General features: G+C 47.8%; 1 protein-coding gene across 3 annotated transcripts in view; it reads left to right on the forward strand.

The window, feature by feature from the left end:
* MSS51 (MSS51 mitochondrial translational activator) overlaps positions 1-22,974 on the forward strand; it is a 455,682-nt gene that overhangs the window by 171,602 nt on the left and 261,106 nt on the right. The window contains exon 1 of one of the 3 annotated variants that reach the window (XM_086941322.1): positions 21,978-22,103. The exons of the other annotated variants lie outside the window; for them this stretch is intronic. The gene's annotated coding sequence lies outside the window, so the exon portion shown is untranslated. Of the gene's footprint in view, positions 1-21,977; positions 22,104-22,974 lie in introns of those variants that run through there. 3 annotated transcript variants of the gene reach the window in all.

Below are 22,974 nucleotides of genomic sequence, written 5' to 3' on the forward strand. Positions count from 1 at the left end.
TTTCACTTTATCCCCCATTGTTCCATTCCTCAATAGTTGTAGTTGGTACAATTCTTTTCTAAAAAAAAAAAAAGAGAGGGACCCTAATTCTGGAAGGCCTGGTTGAACAAAGGTATTTTGCTCATTTCTTAACTTTAAAATGCTGGTTCCCTTATTCCCTTTTCTGAACTCTCTTCCACTTGCAATCTATGTGCATCTATGCACTTCCAATATCGCAAAATATGCACTTTGATTCATATCACTATTTTGCAACAATTTCCTCTTGACCCATCTCATCCCTGCCCTCTTTCTCACCCAATTGCCAATACTATGCATTCAAAAGCTGCTAACGTCTATAAGCTTCTGATTGCACGTGACCCTATTAGAACCAAAACACATATTAAGACTTTATTTGAGATTTTGGCCTCTTCTGAACAATTTTGATATGGGATAGAATATGGACCAAAATCCATCCGACTGCTCGCACTGTTAGTCTCATTCAAACACTATACTTCTACAACCGACCCAGCTCGCATTTTTAAGCACATACAACATGACACTTTCTGGCGATGTCACACTCTACCAGGTACAGACTTCCATACGTTCTTTACTTGTCCCACTTTATCTACATTTTGACTGTCAATATGGAACCATATTACTGACATTATTCAATTTCATGTAGCCTTTTCATATAACCTACTTTTCTTATGTAGTGCCCACGAACTTTAGAGCTCAAACAAGGCAATTGGTAAATTACTAGATCAACTGCTGTCCGTAGCTATTTTTACTGTGTCCTCCACTTGGAAGTCTACTGACAAACCCACTCTCCTATCTCGATGGAACTCAGTTTATCATCAACACAGATTAGAGAACTACAAGATTGATTCATTGCAGTTATTTATGAAGCTCACGTCAAATACGGATGCCACACACTTCTTATTTATCGCACTCTGCTAAGGGACAGGCGCTTTCCTCTACCTGATTGTATACTTTTGCATGACATATTCTCTCATAAGTGGTTTATACTGTTGTACTAAAGAATGTTTACTTCTTGGAATGTTGTTGTTTTTAGTATTTAATATTTTATACTGTACACTTGTATCTCTTCAAGGCAATATGTCTTTATTACCTCTTCTATTTCGGCTTTTCTTTTTCTTCTCTCTCTTCTTTCTTCTTTCGCCATATCTTAAAAACTATAATGTTTGCTTTTACATTGCACTTTCCGCATGCTTCTCTGTATTGTTAGCATTTAATTCTTACAGGCAAAGTATCACACAGAGGTAACGGGAGCTGGGCCTTGACATCAGAATTAAGCAGCTGAGGGGATGGAGATAACAATGTGTCATTTATACAGGTTTCAGTCTGTGGTGGGGTGGGGGGTGGTCGGCTCAGTCTTGCGTCCTTTTAGGGAGGTCCATTCAGATAAAAAATATTTTTTTGCATCGAGAATTTGTTCTGTTATGTATATGGATTATTAAAATGGTCAACACTCATCGCATCATTGAGCAGAATGCGAGGATAGCCCTGGGTCATTGAATCCCGGGTGACGTGAAAGGCTGCATCTATTTCCGGGTTGCACCTGCAAGCCATGAATCACCAGACCTTAGTGGAGGATTTGAGAACATGACGGAGGCTCGTGGGCCCAGAAGGAGGGCTCTTCAATGCACCCGACTGACGAGTGACAGGCATTAAAAGCCTAGCTCTGGCAAAACTCGGGAATTTGTGAAGATTAAACCTGAGCCAGGCGGGGGATACATTTACAGGCACAGTCAAGACTCCCAGGAGGGCCTGATCCCTCTGCTGAAACAGGAAGTTGATCCTCTGGGACTGAAAGGGCCAGACTCTTAACTGTAACGCCTTCACTACCTGTACTTCGTGGCCAAGAAATGATATGCTAATCGGATTGGCCTGTTCCTCTTTTCTTTGTCGAGATGCTAGACGTGGTCATGTAGATTCCTCAACAACACCGCAGATTGGCCTAAAACACAGGTGGAAGGTTACATATAAGTAGCAGGACAGAACTAAGCCTTTTCTAGGCCTATATCCCCCAACACCTTTTGTTGTTTCCTTGAATACCCTCTCCCTCATAGTTTGGGGCGAGATGGTAAAAATTACAATAGATGCCTCTGTGGTGTGAAAAGGCTGCTTTATTGAGACAAGCATGTGCTAAACATACTTAGCTTTACACTTCTCATAGAAAATGTCCTATCCTCAGCATTAAATCTCTCCCATACTCTAAACACCATCATTTTTCAATCCCAATGCCTCCTTCTCTTTGTTCTTTAAATGCATGTATTTTCTTTGCTTTGTAAACTCCTCTCCAGTTCCCCTCCATCCTTGGCAAAGACACCCAATTGAGATGGGTCGACTCTTCGGTGGCAAGAAAAACTTTTTTGTGACCCCTTCAAGTTGTTCCCAACCTGCACCATGAAAAAACACTGCTTTCAAGTATTTTCTGGCCAGATTCCATATCAACCCTCTGGCCTTAAGGGTATCTCCTAATTTTTCCCTGCCATGTCTCCTGTTAACCCATAAAGAATCCATTAATGCACTCTGTTTTCCATAAATAAGCCATATTCCCCAAATTGGATTACTCTCTCGTACCCTTCGAAAAACCTTGTGAAAAAACTCTATATTTTCCTGCTGGGCTTTATTCTGGCGTTGTCGATCACTCGATATTTCTCTTAAACCATTTCTGTCCATTGTGCCGCTCAGTGGAAGGCCCTTTTCAAAGGTTGACTGGTCACCTTTCTGTTGCTTATTGCGATATTTGGGTGTTAGATGTGTACTGGGGTTCAACCATTGTCCAGACAGTGTTAACAAGTATAACAAGCATTTGCAATGCAATAGGTCTCGCCTTAGGAAAGTTTGAGCTATTGGTATGGTAAATGACACATATTTTATTTATGTTTTCTTTTTGAAAATAGCGAAATTAATAGCTTTGTCATTTACAATGCCAATAGTTATAACCTTTGCAAATGTGACACCTATAGCATTTGTAATGCAATATGTGTTGTATTTACGTGACTTACATGTATTGATATTACAAATAACAATAGCTTTTAATTTTTTAAATAATTATTACTTAAAATAAGTTATTGTAATTTATATTGGCAATAGCTTAAAGTTTTGTAAATATCTTTTGTGAAGATTATGTTCAGTGTATTTTATTGTGACGAAAATCCAAGAACAGAAGTGAAATATTACCATATTTTTGTTACATTGGTAATAAAGCTTGAAACATATTTGAACCAGTTATTGTTGAATGGTTGCACAGATTGATGCTGTGGTGGTGCTGAGTGATGTGATGGCGAACGAGTGATACTGTGGCGTTCAGTGATACTGTGGTAGCGCAGAGTGATGTTGTGGTGCCCCTGAGTGATGCTGTAGTGGTGCTGAGTGATGCTGTAGGCTATGCTATGTTTTGCTATCCTATGTTTTGTTTTGTTATGCTATGTTTTGCTATCCTATGCTTTGATTTGTTATGCTATGCTGTGTTTTGTTATGCTATGCTATGTTTTGTTATGCTATGCTATGTTTTGCTATGCTATGCTATGCTTTGTTATGCTATGCTATGTTTTGTTGTGTTTGGTATGCTATGCTATGTTTTGCTATGGTTTTATATGTTTTGTTAAGCTATGCTATGTTTTGTTGAGTTTTGCTATGTTTTGTTATGCTATGTTGTGTTTTGTTATGCTATGTTTTGTTATGCTATGTTGTGTTTTGTTATGCTATGCTATGTTTTGTTTTGCTGTCCTATGCTTTGTTTTGTTATGCTATGTTTAGTTTTGCTATCCTATGCTTTGTTATGCTATGCTATGTTTTGTTGTATTTTGTTATGCTATGCTATGTTTTGTTGTGTTTTGCTATGCTATTCTTTGTTATGCTATGCTATGTTTTGTTATGCTATGCTATGTTTTTTTGTGTTTTATTATGTAATGCTTTGTTTTGCTATGCTGTTTTGTTATGCTATGCTATGTTGTGTTTTGTTATGCTATGCTATTCTTTGTTGTTTTTTATGCTATGCTATGTTTTGCTATGCTATGTTTTGTTATGCATGCATGTTTTGTTGTGTTTTGTTAGGCTATGCTATTTTGTGTTGTGTTTTGCTATGTTTTGTTATGCTATGTTTAGTTATGCTATGTTTTGTTATGCTATGCTTTGTTTTGTTATGTTATGCTATGTTTTGTTATGTTATGCTAAGTTTTGTTCTGCTATGTTTTGTTGTGTTTTGTTATGCTATGTTATGTTTTGTTATGCTATGCTGTGTTTTGTTATGTTTTGTTATGCTATGCTGTTTTGTTGTGTTTTGTTATGCTATGCTTTGTTGTGTTTTGCTATGCTGTTTTGTTTTGCTATCCTATGCTTTGTTTTGTTATGCTATGTTATGTTTTGATATCCTATGCTTTTTTGTTATGCTATGCTATGCTGTGTTTTGTTATGCTATGCTATTTTTTGTTATGCTATTCTGATGAGGGTGTGTGACGGTGTGTGAGGGTGAGTGAAGGTGAGGGGGTGTGAGGGTGGGTGAGGGTGGGCGAGGGGGTGTGAGGGTGAGGGTGTGAGGGTAAGTGAGGTGTGTGAGTGAGGGGGTGAAGGTGTGAGGGTGTGAGGGTGAGGGGGTGAGGGTGAGGAGGTGTGAGGGTGAGGGGGTGAGTGGGTGTTAGGGTGAGGGTGTGTGAGGGTGAGGGTGTGTGAGGGTGAGAGGGTGAGTGAGGGTGTGTGAGGTCGAGGGTGTGTTATTCTGAAATGATGAGTGAATTAAATATTACTGAGTCCTATGGATGGGAAACCACTTCGAAGTGTCATAATTAATCCTGTTATGTTCACTCTATTAGATGTGTATGCCAGTTTTTCTTTCCACATCTTCTCCATCCATACATTACACCCCATCTCTTTAGCACTCTATTTTCACTGTCTCCTGAATGCACTTCCTCTCATCTCCTTCACTTCACCACCCCTAAACACACATCGCACCCACTCACCCTTAAGCACTGCATTTTCTTTTTTTTCACCTTGTCACTATTTTGGCAGCATATTCCTCCTTCACACACATTTGCACAAACACAATTCCAACTGGAATACGTGACCCTGTGCTCTCTGCAGAGTGCCCGAGGATTAGATAAGCATATTTTCTGAACACCTTTCTGACCCACTCACAGGCAGTGAGAAACTTGTACTGCCTTCAGCGTGCACTCCGGAGCTCTCATTCGAGGCCGTTATAAACACCTGAAGACGATTCCGTACAAAGTATTCACTATATGACAGTTACATACGTGCACGAAAACAAACTAGAGAAACACGAGGTCAATAGCTGGCATGTTTTTAGTTTGCTTATTTGTGGCATTTTCAGACTTTCAGTGCATTTATGAGAGCATTTGACTACCTAATGTGTGACACTTTATAGGGAGTTAAACGCGGCGCTCAATAGCTTTTTTCCCTGCAAGTTTATTTTTTTCATAATTTATTCTTGTGACCAGCCTTTCTTGTAACCCAAAGACCGCAGTTTAATCTGACAGCTATTTTGACAATAGCTGTCACTAATTTTCTCTTTGCAAATTCAGAACCAAAATGTGTTAACGTTCTTGCTGGTGGTAGACGTGGCCAAAATTTACCAGTTTAAGCCAGTGCCACTCATTAAGACCAAGAATATACTTCAATTGCGAAAAGAATGTCATTGAGGCACACCAGTAGGTGGGGGGGGAAGCACTGAAACAGACACCAAAATAGTGTGATAAAGGCCGCTTCATTGAAATCAGTTGCACCCTGAACAACACCCACCTGGCCTGTGCCGAACAAAACTAATGCTCACTAAATAACAACTGCCTGACAGCCCCCCCCCACCCCTAAATGTATCCCCAACATTGCAACCGAAATACAAACATCCACTCAGCAACCTACCCCCCTACTCACCAAACTGCAGTGACCTCACTGACCTCAATGACCTCAACCCCCACCTACCGATACAGCCCCAGGCCTCCTGCAAATACTCCCCTTTTTATTAGGAAAGCGCCACCAAGTACCAGCACCTGTTCCATCGACACCACAACTCCTGACACCTTACCGTCCCAGTGCACCATCATCCAACAAAACCCCCCCATCAAACCAAACCCAACAAAGCACCCCCTGCAGCAAACCCCCCACCCCCACAAAAACCCAGGGAGGGAGGGCGGGACAAAATGCGATCCTAGCTCACCCGGCTGCTGTGTCACTGCACCACAAACGGTGGGCAGTGACTCAAAAAGTCCGGTTATATACCGGACCAGCCCAAAAGGAGCCCAACCAGGAGCCCAACCAGCCCACCCAGCCCAAACCATCCCAAAACACGCCAAGCCCACAGTGCTCTCCTGCCCCCCCCCCCCCCCCCCTACTGCCCCAAACTTCCCCGGGAGGGCAAGCCTCCCGTTGGTCGGCTGCCCCCCCAAATCCCCATTGGATATAGTTATTTGGACAATGGGTGTAGAATATTCATCAAAACAAATACATGCACAGTGCTGTTCTTTGGGACATGATTACTTTATACTGACTTCTTCATTATTGCGGTCCCAGTATGGTAGCTGTGCCCAGAGCTGCAGGGCTCCCTTTTTCTGCGGACTAGGTTTTACTTCTAGCGAGCGAGCGAGCGAGGGTTACGTGCATGGGGCCTCTCGGGTCCTTAGTAATGAACTTAATATATATATATGTCTGACCAACGACGTCAGTGGCAGTCAGTGTGATTATGTTGTCTGGAGGGAAGTGGGAGGAAGGCCAGAAGCGTCAGAAAGCTATGTGAAAGAGATGCTCTCGCCTAACTCTGGTGCCACCGGCTACAACAACAAGCTTTGTCTTTATCTCCCAGGAGCTTAGTAATAGCTGATCTGGGCCAGAGACGCCACCCCTCCTGTCCCCAAGATGAACCCACAGCACAGTTTGAAAAAACGTGCTTAAGTTCTCCGTAGCAAAACTTAAAAAGGGCATGATGACTGCACAGCTCTTTTGCGCTTTTGGGACATATTTGAAATATAGATAGATCTTGGTACGCTCTGCTTGCATAGACTGATATAAACAGATCTCGGTACGCTCTGCTTGCATGGACTGGGGCACAGGCATATCTATATAGAGATTTCTATAGGTGCTGTCTGCACGGGCAGATCTCACCATGGAAGGATCTCTATAGTCAAGGACATTCTAAGGATTTTGGGGGCCTGGGGACAAACGTATGTTGTGGGCCCTGTTCGGAGCAGCTTTGAATGTATGCTGCAGTTTCAGCTCTGTCCTGCCGTCATTGCCCAGATCACGGACAGTGAAAGAGCTGACTTGTCCAGACTCTAGCGTTGTTCCATCAAATATTCGGGGATAGTAACGTGTGTTCTCGATGCTGTGACGCAGCCGCAGCTTGCTGATATTGATGCAAATAATCTCCCTGACGCCTCCCACTTCTCGCATGTGAGGTCCTGTTTTGATCTCATATAAACCTTTTTACAGATGTTGCACGAATCACAAACATAACATTTCTCTGCACTTTACCAGGTGTGTGCGGAAATCGGTCCATGGGCCAAACTGTTGGAAATGAGCAGGCCGCCGGCCCGAAAACCGGAAGTTTGGCAGCGTCAAGTCCGTCGTGGGGTGGGACTTCCACCTTCTGCTGGAAGCCCGCGGCCACGGAGTGCCTGGCAGAGTGCAGCAGTCGTGACATAGGGCTCCCATGCCTAAGGGAGAGCCCCGCAGTGGCTGCACACATAAGGAGGAGCGGCGGAATTCTGAGCCTGACGGGGCCTGTAGCCCGATGAGCGGGGCTTAGTTGTGGGGGAGGGTGTGTGTGTGCGTGTGTGTGTGTGTGTGTGCGTGTGTGTGTGCGTGCGTGCTTGCGTGTGCATGCGTGTGTGTGTGTGTGTGTGCGTGCGATTGCCAGAGGCTGACTTGCTCTGGCACTGGGAGAGGAGATGTGCACGGCGCAGGCCGATACGTGCGCGGACACATGCTGAAATCGCCGACGGCCCTGCCCGCGCCCATCCCCTGTCCCACTTTCCCAGCAAGTGGATAACAGTAAGGTCTTCGCTGGAGAACAGCGCTTCGCGCTGCTTACACCAGCTCAACCTAAAAACGACAAAAAAATGAAGTAATACTAACACAAAATGTGCCTGATTACACCGCATTATGTGCCTTTTCTTATTGCATAATTCACTTAACCCTGCTGCATAATTCCAGTGGCCCTGGTCATGGGACACACCACCATTTGAGGCAGTTCAGGTGGACTCCATTCCCCCTTAGGCTACTTGCTTCTGTGGCACTATCACCACACAGAGACTCTGGGTCCCCTGCTGATTCTTCAGTGCATGCGCATGTGTCCTCTCTCTGGCCAAATTTCATAGCCGCAAAATATGACAGGATCTCAGTTGACAATGCCACCGTCCCAGGTTCGGCAGAGCGCTACTTTGGTCTGTCCCTGCCATCCACTCATAAATCCTGCACCAAACCCAGCACCCCAATATACCCTCCCAGTGCCCCTCACACACCAACGGGAGCACGAGTGCAACAACTATTACCATGTCACTCAATCTCATGCCCTAATCTAACCACTCTCGCAACCACAAATGAAACAAGCTACCACTTAAACTCTGTATTCTTCACTAACCACTACAAGAACCAGCTAAAGGCCACTAAGTTGGGTATGTGTGAAGGAAAAGACGAATCCTTCACCCTCGTACCCACCATTACCCTTCCATTGTCCACTTTGCCTCTCATCTTCTCAGTTTCCTACTGCTGTTTAGTTTCGGACAGGCCCTTGAAACTGAAAGGCCCACAGAGACACCTAAAATGGCCTCCTCTCCCCAAACACCTCCCAGGTGGGCGAGACATATGAGCTCCCGGCCAACATTTACACCCCTTCGCCTCTCATGAACACAAATAACGTAATTCGTTTATGGTGCAAAAAGGCCGCATATTTATTGACATATAGTTAACCAACACAAAATTCAATCAATGATGTTTGTCCATTGTTTTATGATCATTGCAGTCCTGTCCTGAACCTAGACAGCACCCCTTTTTAACAGCGTACCGAGCGAATGCCCCCTTCCTCAGCCGGTCTAGCACTTCCTGCAGCCTCTATGCTACACCTTGCTGCCAAAAGTCCTTGACCTGGGTGGCCCTTCTGCCTTACCCGGGCTGCAAGTGCCGTGTCCTCCCTCTGCTGACCCCAAGCTGACCTGGAGCATGCCCCTCCCACCTGTGCCCCTCTGTAAGGCATCCCAAAGGCACAGGTTAGAGTTGCTCCCCTTGGCTATTGCATTCTTTCTACCGACTTTTGTGCTGTCTCTGCCATGGTGCTTGTGGTTTACCGACCGCAGGCAGCTCCCCCACTTGCTTGCTCTGGCTTCGTACAAGCTGAAACCTAAGGCCTCCAATACTCCATCAATATTCATAAGGAACCGCCCCATTCCTACTTCTGACAGATGGACGCCATCCACCTTGTGGTAGCCTTGTGTGCTGAGGCTGATGAGACCATGCCTCACGAAGCTCCACCCGTTTGCCTTGCACACTTTTGACATGGTGCAGTTTAAGTTTTTCCGGTGCCGCTCTACGGCCGCATTGTCCAATGCCCCTTTCCACAGGATTTGCGGTATAATCTCTGACCATATCAGCTCTGCTCGCCTTATGAGCTTCGCTACAGCTGCTAGGCCAGATACCATGACACTCAACAACTCCCTAAGCCCTAAGTTGGTCAGGTCTTCCCCCCCAGATGAATCACCACGGCATCCAACTCCTTCCCATGTGCCAAAGTTTCCTGGTCGGTTGGGAGTAGGTGCTCCGATAGCATGCTCAGCCTACCCATCTAATGCACCTCCGTGTTCTGCAGCCCCAAACCAACACTGCACCTCTGCGCCGCCACCCACCGTTGCGCCCTCGAGACATAAGAGTGACCCAGCATCCGAACCCTGTGTGTGGCCGCCGCCAAACATGCAGTGAAGAAAATTTACATTAGGCTGTGCCGAATGTACTCACAAAAGGCCCCGACGCCCACCGGCCTATCTGCTTGATGTGTTCTGGCTCCAGACCGCAGGCTGCTCCTGTGGTGGCTGGGCCTATACGGAAGGAATGAGGGGTGAACTCCTTTGGTGGGAGCCCAGCTGCCTTAAACGCCATTCTGAGGACTGCGCTAAATTGTAAATGACTGAGAGAAGACCGATCCTCATGACAGAAAAGGGGTCCATCGCCTTGGCTGGAATGCCCCAGATACTCTTGCATTCAGCAGACAGGGCACCCGTTGCCTTGAGCCAAACACCGAAGACACGTGACTTTGCCTTTGCCCTCCTGATCAGTTTTTGGCCTGCTCAAATATACAGTCATGACCCCTCCTTCGATCCTCAGATCCTTCCCCCTGCGGCAGGATGATCCAGCCTTGAACTTGGCTGGGACCACTTGGCTGGGACCATGTAACGGGGTGGGCTTGCCGACTCACCCCGATAACGTTGCGAACTCTGTACGAGGCTCTAGGACCCTGAGGGACCTCTCAATCAATCCCCCCCTCTTGTCATCCACAGCAGATGGACTACAGAGGGGCCGAATATGAGATAGACCGACTCAAACATGGAGGGTGAGTGTGCCTGGCCCTTTAATTCACAATCAGAGGATGAGTGGGCGGGATTCCAAGACGACATGCTACCATCAAATACGGAAGTGCCGGAAGACCAGGTGTGCTTGTTCACCCGGAGAGGAGAGAACGTGGAAGGTCGGAGGGAAGAGGAGCAGAGCGGTCGGAGGACTACAGAACCAGAGACGAGAAGAACGGAGAAAGTTGAGAGAGGAGGAGAGACCCCGAAGACGGAGGAGACGCCTGGAGGCCAACGTCCCCACGAGCCGCCCAGCCACCCACCCGGGGGAGGTGTGTGGCTAGCCCAGGTGTGTAACAAGATCAGGGGCTGGGTGGGACAGAAGGGTGGTTCCATTGTATAATAGTGGTATCCCCTTGTCCCAGTTCCCCTTTCCCGAGCACTACCCGTCCCTGCACTTGTACATAGCTTTCGAATCACGGGTTGTTGCATCTCCTCACTCCCTTCCCGTATATCTGTTCAGTGTAGGACACTGATCTCGCGAGTTGCTTTCTTGTGTTTTGTTTATGGTCCCAGGATTCAAAAGCAAAGACGAACCCTGAGGACCGAAAGCCCAGACGAAGCCCGGACGGCTATCGGAGGACTGAGATTGTCAAGCCCCAGAGTAGGAGGAACACCCGGAGTCGCTCCCCACGTAGACCCGTCCCTATCAGGAAGACTTGTACGGATTTCCTTTTGGCGTCAATAAAGCCTGCGTTAACTAAAACCCGTCTGTTGCCCCTCACTCCTGTGTCCCATTCGTCTGCCCCCGCTACAGACCACCAATGCGTTAATTCTATATGCCCAAAAAAATGCCAGGAAGAAGGCTGCTTGGAATAAAAGACGTCATGCCTCTGCGTGAAGATGAAGACTAACTCCTTCAGCAGCCTCTGTAGGGTGGTGAATGGTATCGGGTGTCTCCTGACTTGTTTCTTGGGCTGTAGGCATCCCCAAACTTTCATGGCCGCCCTGCAGTAAAAAGTGTTTGCTGGATCCTTTAGCCCTGCTAATTTTGCGTAATAGGAGACTGCGCTTATGTGACCCTGTGCCCAAGACAGACTCTGGTTGCTGAAGAAAGCCCAATGAATAAACTGATCCATTATTAAGCTAGTAACCTGCGCAATCTCAAGTGTGCCCATCACCTTTGTGAAGGTTGCCCAGCACTTATGATATTTTGAAGCTGTTTGGGGGGCTAAGGAGCATTCCACCAGCCACTTCAGGTCTGGTCTACCAGGCTCCACAGGTCATGGGGTATTGCTGTACAATGGCGGTCTGTGTGCGGCATTGCGTCCCTGAATCTCTGCCACTGAAAACGAGACACTGCATCATCCACCGTGTTCTCAAACCCTGGTATGTGCCACGCCCTAACCACAATGTTAGCCCTCATTTGAATACCAGTCAGGTGTCTGAGCAAGCACGCCACTATCTGGCAGTGAGCTGGCCCCAGGTTTAGTGCCTGAACTACTGCATGATTCTCCACCCAGAGAATGATTTGCCTGTTTGCGAGGCTATTTTCCCATACAGAAAAAGCCACCACTATAGGAAAGAGTTCTATCACTGCCAGTTTACTGGTGATCCCTTTCTTGTGCCAGCCCTCTGGCCAGAAGGCTGCCGCCAATGCGGAGCCAAGTATGGCACCTAAGCCTTCGCCCCTGCTGCATCCGTAAACAGCTCCAATTGATCTGACATCACACATGGTTCCCTCCAGATCAGTGAACCATTGAATGAAGCCAAGAAAGTTGCCCATTGCTCCAGAACCTCTCTGAGCCTTTGGGTCAGCCTGACCCTGTGATGCCCCTTGGTCAGCCCCTTCATCAGCCTTGCCAACCTCCTGGTGAAGGGTCTCTATGCAGGTATCACCCGGGTGGCAAAATTCAGCTTGCCCAACAGTTTTTACAGATCCCTTAGCGTAGCCTTTTTTCATGTCAGCATCCCTACAATAAGTTCCCTCCGCTCATCTACTTTTGTCATTGTCAACCTGCACAGACCTTGCTTTGTGTCCAATTCAATACCAAGGAAGGACAGCTTGCTGCTGGGACCTTCAGTTTTTTTGTGCGCCAAGGGTACCCCTACTCGCCTGCCAACATTTGAAAAGCACCAACTGATCTGCATACTCTGTAGTCCCAGGCTTGCCTATTAACAGGAAGTCGCCTAGGTAGTGTAAACGGCCCCCAGGTGGGTGACTCACCCCCAATATCCATTCGACGAAGCTGTTAAAAGCCTCAAACAATGCACAAGATATGGACAACCCTTGGGCAAGAACTGATGGAGGCTATGGAAAACCACTGCCTAAGTGAAGCACAGCTGAGGACAATGAATGTCTCTACAAACTTACAAAAAACTATTATAGTATGAAACGCAATCTTTATAGATGTTTAGTCAGTAGTATATTTCATTAACAAACATGAAATTTGAATCTGACAACATGTAAACTGATTCACTAGTTGAAACAAATTCTATTGAATCAAAAATGATGGGCAGAGACACCCATGGGCAGACACATATCATGAAAGTACCTTCCCTCTAGCTGGAAACCTAACAGATGGTAACTCTTGGGATGCACCTGTAGCATTCTGAATGCCGACTCGATGTCAGCTTTTGCCAGCATGGATCCTTTTCCGCTCACCCTGATTAGATCAATGGCATCATCAAGTGTAGTATATGACACCGAGAAGCTGTCCTGGTCCAGCCAGTCATTGACCGACTCCCCAGCCGGATATTACAGGTGATGGATGAGCCTAAATCCCCCCTGCTCCTTCTTTGGCACTAAACCCAAAGGTGATACCACATGGGGGTTCTGTGAAGGGACCCGCTACTCTACCTAGACTAACGTCCTTCAATACTTTCTCCTTGGCTACTTTTGGGTTGTCTCTGACTGATTTCAGGTTCTTGCTGATTCATGGGATCACTGGACCATGATATAAGATCCTAAAATCGTGTCCTCGGCTAATAATTGCTTCTCCCTCTCCTTGGGATATCCATTCAATTGTTTCAGCATAGTCCTAATCTTAATGGTTGTCGGCAGCCACTTCGTGAACACCCCCTCACTTTTTTCCACTTGAATTCTTGGGTTTCCCTTGCCCTTTGGGTCTTTTGTAATCAATTGCCGGGTTTGCTCCCCTTCAGTTGCTACAAGCATGACTGAATTGGCATGAGCGACCCCACTTGCAGTCATCTTTCACATACCTCCAGCAAGGGGCATTGCGAGTTTTGACCATCCTGCCTCTTGGGTGCCCTTTTGCTTTGTCATAGTGTGGAACCCCTTCAAACCTTGTCTTTTGCCCACTTCCCCGGAAGTGTCCTTCCTTACTCCCTGCACCTTCCTGTGCTGCCACCATATGCGTGGTGTAACCCCCTACATCCTGATGGTCCTACTCAATGCATGGCCACGTCTGCATTTTTAGCCTAAAGTCCTCATTATAGCGAAGCCATGCATCCCCTTGATATTTTTACTGTGCCTCATGCACTTTTTGCTCATGCAGAAAAAGGGCAGCAGCACTCTGGGGGAATTTCTCTACGAAGACACATGCCAGTGTTCTAAAAACCTGGAGCCAATTCTCTATACTGAGCTTAACCCATGGCCTTCTTCTGCCCTTTTTATCCTCATCCCTCTTATCTTGACCTGTGAGATCCAAGCCCGCCTGGAACGCCTCCAGCAGCAAGAAAATATCTATATACTCCTTGCACCATATCCTCTCTTTCACTGACTGGGGTTTGAGACTTGCCAAACCTGTCTGTCTCGCTATGGCAGGGGGTCTCCTTGGGAAGGTCTTGCATAATCGCTGGCTTGCCCCCTTCACTCCTATTTGCTGTGACTTCCCCTGGTAAATCCCTTGTAACCTCAGTTGTTGACCGTACTGTACCCTTGTCTCCTCCTATGCATCCGTCTTTAGCTCCCTCCTGACTAGCCCCCCATTGCCATAACCCAACCAGTGACAAGACCTTGTACCAGCTGTTATAGGCCGGGTGGTGCCGTGATGCTCCCATGTTCTGGCCAGCACCACCACTGTGTCCAATTGAAAGGGGGCATATTCTGAACCCATACCCCCGCTGAACTGCCCTGCCAGGGCCCTGCATTCTGTGTACCTGCCCTGATTGTTTCTGCGCTACCCTGATTAGCCAGCCCAATGCTCGCACCCTAAATAGGACTCACTGCGCCCTGTCTGTGTAGTGCTCCCATGTCCCGGACAGCGATGTGCGCTAGCTGCTCACAGATATGTCTTGTCTGTCCGTCCGCATGCGTCGAGGAGCTTGAGGCCCCTTCCACGCTGGCCACAGGTGCTAGTCCTCCACTGTCGTTCAGCTCTTCTTCACTATCCGATGTATCTATAATGTGTGATGCCTGTACAGCCAGGTTCCTTTGCTCCTTTGCCCGTGCCTTCTGTGCCCTTACAGGCGGTCCCTGGGTGGCCACCGTTCCGGCTGCAAGCCCTACAGTAAACTGCCCTCGCCACTGAGACCCTGTGACCTTGCTGGTTCCACCCTGCTCCGCCCCATGACCCAACTGGAGTACTTAGCACACTTGTCGGTTGACCCAACCCTTGCCACGGCTTGCCATTAGGGTTCTTGCTTTATGCAGCAGCTCCTGCAGGTCTTTGCCAGCGCCGGCCCATCATCCTGACCCCTGGTGCGCTTCACCTGGTGTGGACCCAAATCGCCGCCTTCGTTCTCGCTGCGGTACCTCACCGGTTTACGCCGCTTCCTTCTGGCCCTTGTCTCGCCTGCGCTATCGGTCTTCCTCCTCGCACTTGTGCTCCCAGCACCCTTGCTCTTGCTCCCAGCCATGCTTAGATGCAGTGTGTTAGGCTCCCTCTTGTTAGTTGTCTGCCCCTTTAAATCCAAGACTCCCTGCCCCTTTAAGCTTAATTCCCGGTTGAAGGGGGGAGTTGTCTAGGCGATCGAGTCCTCTGCTCCTGCTTTTTAGGTCTTGCATAGGGCAGCGCATGCGCTGCCTCTACGAGGCATCAAGTAATTAGCATTAGTAGTTATAATCCACCCATTGCATTTCTCTTTGTTTCCTCACTTACCATTGGTTAAATCTGTCATTGCTCTTCTTAACATGCTTTCTGTTGGCTGGAGGTCCGTCACGTCATTTCCATTTTCTTCGTTTCTGGCAGGAAGCAGCAGGGCTCAACTACTGTTAACTTGCGCTGCAGGGCGGCATCTTTGAATGTAGGAACTACTTTTTTTTCCCATGGTGCCTGGTTCGTGCCCCTCGTTTCTTTTGATGTCCCTAGGGCGCCCGCTCCACGTATATCATGTGTTTCCGCAATGCTTTTTTTTTCATTTTGATGTCCTGCGTCCGCTTTACTGAGCCGTGTTTTATGAGCATGCTAGGCATGCAGTGACTCACCGCCACCCCCACTCACACTGGGCTCGCGAACAACAAGACTCACCACCCGCCAGGCAAGGGGCGGGTGAGCAACGATCCACTTCCAGGCACAGGTCAGGGACAACCCTCAATCTCCGGCTTCTCTACTCTGTTCCTCTGCACCAGTCTCTTCGTGTCCCTGCTCCTCGCTGCTGTGGACATCATCCGTCTGTCTGTATTTGGGCTGTTGCTGGGTCACTGCTGGTACCCTGAACGTGGATGTGGAGAGAAATCACCTCCTCTGCGGTTATAGGAGCAAGCTGCCTAGACACCCGGCGGAGCTCCGATCGCTGCGTCCTACTCCGTCACCATCCTGGACACTTCCCCTCCCGATAACTTTTAAATATCCAAGATTTCTATGACAGGCTCCGGGCAACAATTTCCACTTCATTGGGTCTCGGCTAGCGTAGGCTGCGCATGCACAGTCTCGCTTGCGAGATCTCATGTGTTAGAGTAGGGAGGCTTGAACCCGCCCCTCTTCTCCATTGGCTGGCTGCCTAAACGGCGGCCGGCCATTGGAGAAGAGGTTTCTATGACGTCATTTTTTGTAGCTAAGCCCCGTCTGTTTCGGATTGAGGGGCGTGTTTTTATCGTTTCTTTCTCTCCTCGAAAAACACGCCCCCCAGTTTGCAAAGGACTGGGCTTAGCTTAAAAAAATGGCAAGCACTTTTTTTTAACTGCGAGTAACCAAAAGCAGAGGGCGCGAGTCTAAGGGAGGCCAGAGTGACGTGCAAAGAAAGAACGCCTTCGAGAGCTGCGGGACCCGAGGATCCACCGGTGAGACCTCAGACCTGTCTCGGTCTAGCAGCTAGAAGTCTACTCACACCGGCACTGCGCCTCCTTGAACCCGTGCGGGAGCATGGCGCGGTGAGAAGGCGCTGCAGTGCTTGCCGGTCTGCGCGAAACAAGGCTCTGTGCTATGATGTATCTAGTGTGTTCCTGCTGTGGCCCCCTTCAGGAATTCCACACAAAATCACAGCAGCTGTACAATGTGGGGGGGCTTGGCGGGCCACCCCGACAAGCCATTTCCCGAAATCCACATCTCTGGCCGACATGGGGTACCAAGTGTCTCTCTCCCTATGTCTTTCTTTGCTGTCACCAGGTTGCAGCCTGGTGAGCCTCACATATGCACTGCAGCGACCCCGCTAATAGAGATGGGGCGTGCTTACCATATGGGAGTAGCAGCCTGTCATGGGGCCATGATTTGCCCTCATACCGTGGTACCACAATGTAAGCTGCTCTGCCAAACTGGCTGTTCCCAGGGCGCCTGCAACCCAGCAGGAGAGTGGACTAAAGCTCCTGGCCCCTAATGCTTCTGGTATATCAAAAACAGTGGTTCCAGTGGCACATTAAATGTATAAGCAATAGTCAATGCAAAACATAGTATCAAATAACATTTTGAGAGTTTTTGGGGAATGCCAGAGGGAAAACAGTACTCTTAACACCAAGTTTCATATCATCATCAGTTTTGTATTGTATCAAAGATAAATAAATCCTTTTGCAAACATAATATTCAAGACACAGTGCAAAGGTGTCCCAAGTGCATTGTGAGAAACGAAATTACAGTTGAGTGACAACAAGTGAGATATATACACGGTTTCTGCAGGGGATTTTTTACAGGGGAGAGGGAAAAACGACCATCGAAACAATTATTATAGCAACAAATTTTAACAGTGACTATCTACAGTCATAGGCACTGATTGTATGGTTCATTTCCATAAAGGCGTCGACGGCGTTTCGACCCGGAAGAAGATGTAGGGTCTCGTCAGGACTGGGGGGATGTGGGACATCTGTGAAAGTGAGAATATGAAGTGAGGGTTTGAACACTATGTGTAAAGAATTTACGCTAGAGAACAAGATGGAGATGTCTGGTTACCTGGATGTTCACATGCTCAGTTACTTGTTCGCTTGTGAGAAGTGCCAACCATGCGTGATTAATTGAAAATAAAATAACTTACAGTGGAACCGGCCAGGTACTGTGGCATGGAAGAGGGAGGGATAAAGATTGCAGTCAGGGGAGTGATATGCTGTACAGTAAACAAGTGGAAAACTTTCTCTGACGGCCCGATGGAGTAGGACAGTCAGTGGAAAGACATTACATCATCATCCGTCATATTTTTCTTGTCTGTCACGAGTCTTGTCTTTTCTAGGAAAAGCCTGATGGTGAGAGACAGAAACAAAATAATGACACCCACTCCCTGGGAGAACAGTACCAGAGCATGGGTTTATTTGTTTTTTTGTGTATTTCTGAAACAAACTCCCATTTTGGTAGTTTGTGTCAGAAAAACAAAAACTTTGGAAAAGGTTGGTGAACTACCATCAAATCTGACAAAAAAACTGTCCACCAAACGTTTTGTACATTGAAGGGACCTACAGTGATATCAGCTCCTTTCAATGTACAGAGAAGACTGCTGGACTGGCAGCCGTCTCTAAACTTGACAGTCAGAGTACCATCTGTCAAACTATAAAACAGGCCATGCATCTGGGAGTGCCCAGCTTTAGCAGAGCTTGGTTTCTTAAAGTTCTCTTTCTGCCAGGGAGACCGGCCGCGCAACAGACAGAGACCCCCCCCCCTTCCCGAGCCGGTAAGTGAAGCCGGCTGGTATTTTTCCCTTTTCTTGCCTCTGTTCCCTGATTGTGCTTGTTTTTGTGGCCTCTGTTTCCTGCTTGTGCTCGATTTTCTTGCCTCTGTTCCTTGCTTGTGATCGCCTCTGTTCTCTGCTTGTGATCGTTTTTTCTTGCCTCTGTTCCCTGTTTGTGGTTGTTTTTTCTTGCCTCTGTTCCTTGCTTGTGATCGATTTTTCTTGCCTCTGTTCCCCGCTTCTGATCGTTTTTTCTTGCCTCTGTTCCCTGAAGCGTTACTGGGCAGAGAGCTCTGTGTGTGTGTTGCTGTGTGTGTGTGTGGCTGTATGTGTGTGTGTCTGTGTGTGTGTGTGGCTCTGTGTGTGTGTGGCTCTCTGTGTGTGTGTGTTGGGCTCTGTGTGTGTGTCTCTGAGTGGCTCTGTGTCTGTGTGCATGGCTCTGTGTGTGTGTGTGTGTGTGTGTGACTCGGTGTGTGGCTCTGTGTGTGGCTCTGTGTGTGTGTGTGTGGCTCTGTGTGTGTGTATCTGTGTGTGTGTGGCTCTGTGTGTGTGGCTCTGTGTGTGTGTGGCTGTCTGTGTGTGTGGCTCTGTGTGTGTGTGTGTTGGGCTCTGTGTGTGTGGCTCTGTGTGTGTGTGTGGCTCTGTGTGTGTGTGTGTGGCTCTGTGTGTGTGTGCGTGTGGCTCTGTGTGTGGCTCTGTGTGTATGTGTGTGGCTCTGTGTGTCCGTGTGACTGTGTGTGTGTGTGGCTGTGTGTTTGTGTGGCTGTGTGTGTGTGGGTGGGTGCGTGTAGCTCTGTGTGTGTGTGTGGGTGCAAATGCAATAGGTCTCACATTTGCGAGAGATTAAGCTATTGGCATTGTAAATGACAGTGCCATTTATTTATGATTTAAAAACAAAATAATGTCATGAGCAATGCCAATTGCTCTAACTTTAACAAAGACGAGACCATTGCATTGTAAATGCTTGTTTCTATTCTAACTGGTCAGCATGTTTTTTCACAAGAGTGTCTTCCCTGCGTATTTCTGTCCGTGGGGCTACAGATGGCCCCTACTAGTTTCTCTTAACTCCTTCCCACACACTTCAGCCCTTCGTCATGCCTAAGCCGTTCACACTTTTACCCTGCCTCCCCCACCGCCCATCACAACATTCTTGCACGTCTCCCCCTTTCACCACTGTCAGCCATGCCCTACCGCTCCACCCTGGCTCCGTCTATTCACCCACATCCTTCGACCATTGGACCGTTCCACTCCTCCTCCCAACCCTTAACACTTTCTAACCGCTCATTCCTCCCCAATTAGTCACTCGTCTGCTTTTCATCCCTCAATTTGTGTACTCACCCATCGGCCCTCCGCTCACTCCCGCAATCCCCCATCCACCTATCGCTCTCACCTCTGCACCCGCCTCTCTCACTATTCTTAACTGCTTCTCCTAATCCGCTCGCCTCCTCTCTCTCCAACCTGAACCTGAACGGGACTCTCGCCGGTCCCTCGCGCAGGGCTTTAAGTGGGCCGGGTCTCCAGGGGTCTGAGCACAGAGCACCAGCAGTTTTTTAAAAGGGGCCTCGAAACGGGTCTCTATTGGGCTCTTGACTTGCATTGACAGCAGTTTGCTGTCCCTCCAGTCCGGAAAAAAAGAGCCAGGGCTCAAAACAGCCCGATAGAGACCCGTTACGAGACAACAGGCACATCGATGTGCACTGCTCACTTCCCACTAGCAGAGAAGTTACGGCATGACGTCATGCCAGGTGAGGGTTGTGGGGGAAGGGAAATCCTTTTAATTAGTCATTTTCTTTCTGGATTTCCCTTCTCTTTCTGAAACGCAAGAGCAGCAACTTTGTGGTAGGTTCACCAGGGCTTTAATTGGAAGCGTTTTCAATATTATATGTAACAAGCCATAGTTGCAGCTTATTTATCTTTTGCAACTAATAACAATTGACAAAGCCAATAGTCCTTACTTGTTGTAGGTACGATGATACTTGTTGTATCACATACCTGGATGCAATGGCAAAAAAAGCAAAATACAAGTCGGGCGGCACACTATGCTAAACGCAGATTTTTAGCATAAGTGTTTTAAAGCCACGCCCCTAATTAAGCTGCCACGCCCCTTTGAGAGACCCCCCAGTTTTTAAATCCCACTTAAAGCCCTGCCCTCACCTATCCACTGATCCCTTACCCATCTACCCTCACCCTGCTGGGTCCGACCCCCTGGCACCAGGCCACATTCAGCTCGGGTACTTTTGTCTTTCAGGTGCTCCCTCGGACCCACCACACACCTCTTCCTGGGTTTAAACCCTCGGATCTGACAGCCATCCCTCCACCCCGTCCCGATACGCAAACAGTCTAGAACTGACTTGTAAAGGACATGTGCGTGCCCGAAATCACTACGTTTTTTTCAGTTCTGCATCCCTGGATAAATAAGAACTCATTATTCACACATCTAGCTTTACACAGCATATATGTAAAAACAGCTTGTGCACTTTTACACAAAGTCGCACAGATTTCCTTCACGGAACTTGTTGTACCAGCAGAGGAGTAACCAGGGTGCCAGGGACCCGAATGCAAAAAAAGTATTGTGTCAACCAAACAATGTCATGTGCTGGTTCTTATATTGATCTGTGACTGTAATAAGATGGACTGTTGCTTAGGAAGCGAAGCGCACTATGTTTAAGCAGCCGCCACTCGCCAATAAAGGCAGTAATGCTTATATTGATGTTAAATGTATCCAGTTAACCGACCAGCTTGTTAGAGAATTACCCAATGTTTTACCCACCAAGCGCAACCTTGGTATCAGAATGTTTTCTTAAAAGCTTGGGAACCACGCGAAACACTTATGGAACAGGTACTCCCACGTCTGTTAAATCATCTGCGGAGGTCCGACTGATGCATGGCGTCTCGCTACTGTCTGACATCCCTCCATGTCCTGGTTTGGTAACAGAAATCAGCAACAAGTAGGGGGCAACGGGCCCTTTATACTGCTGAGCCCCGGTGTCACTGCACTTGCTTCACTCTGGGTAATGCGCACAGTGCATATTGCGATCCCACGTGAAATAGATTGGAGAACAAATTGCAAATTCCGTGAACATATACAGTGAAAGGGAATTGCTTACAAAAGGTTTGCGCAGGGGCTCAGCCTCGTTATGTTTGTACAGACAGCTCTGCAGCTGCTGGGTGTGCCGTGTGGACTCGCCCCCCCCCCCCCCCCCCCCGACTCCTCGCTCTGACATCGTGGTATCTACAAACAGTTTGCCTGACATTGATGCGCATTCTCCAACTCCAAAACTTGCAGCGCTTGAAAACTGTAGAGCTGCATAGGCAGGAGTTCGGAGGAGGGCAGCACACGTGGAATAACGAACACGGCAGAGCTCACTAGCACAGCGAGTGCATTTACTCGTGATCACTGCCAGCCTCAGGGGTAGCCCCCACGCACCGGCAGAACTGTAGCCTACTTTTGTCAGGGCCTCCTCTGACAGTGCCGCTGTCGAGGGCGCTACTTAACCTCCGGCGGAAGGGCATGTAATCAGTTCCAGTGCCTCACTCTCCTGGCTGCCACGTGCAGGCAGCTGCCCTGTATCTCGCACCGTCCGCCGCGTGTCAGAGTCCAAGGTACAGAATTACCCAGACCGGGTGCAATAACCAGGCCTGTGCTGCATTGATTTTTGTCATTGTATTTATTGTTTTAATCATATTTAATTCTAGTATGTTGTTTATTTAAAAAAAGCTAATTATTTGTTGCACGCATCGTTTACAACGAACGGTGTATTTAGGCTTTGTCAATATTTGGGTCGCAACATATTTAATATATCCGAAGCGTTGCGTTTAGTTTCATCACATATGGTGAGCACATCATGTGTTTTTGTTCGACTAAGCAGCACCTTTTAAACACGCATGTCACGTTTATTTCAACTATTTTTCTCTTTTGCTTTAAACTTTGAAAGCACTAAGACGGTAAACCCTTTTCTGCTTTCTCTCGCCCCTGGTCCAGAAAAAAGTCTCTCCTATTTTACCGTGTTCAAAAGGTTTGCTTTATTATTGTCATGGAAAGGCTCTTTCTTGGAAGGTGCGTGTGTCACTGTAAAACTGTTCTGTATAACTTTTATGTATTAAATATTTTATTGAGCATAAGCAAAAAATGCACCCCATCCAATTCTGCAAAGGCCGTAACCAGTCCAGGGAGGCCGAAATCAGCGGCCTCGCGGACACCCCGCCTAGGGCCAGCGGAGAAGTCATCTCATTAACACAGCAAGCCGCCTACAACCCGAAAAGGGCCGGCCGCGTCTTAAGAGGTGCTACAACGGTGCAAGCTGAGCAGTGCTAGTGCATTGCAAGGAAACGAGAATCAAAGAACTGTAAACAACCCCACCGCCCACCCCCCCCCGCCCCACCCCTCTCCTTGTCCATTTCCGGGCTCTAGCTATAGGTCGGGAACCCCTCTCAACAGTCAGTGGATGCCACGCGCGCAGGGCCTGTGCGTTTG

This window comes from Lissotriton vulgaris, chromosome 10 (genome assembly GCF_964263255.1).
Source record: "Lissotriton vulgaris chromosome 10, aLisVul1.2, whole genome shotgun sequence".
Classification (NCBI taxonomy): Eukaryota; Metazoa; Chordata; class Amphibia; order Caudata; family Salamandridae; genus Lissotriton; species Lissotriton vulgaris.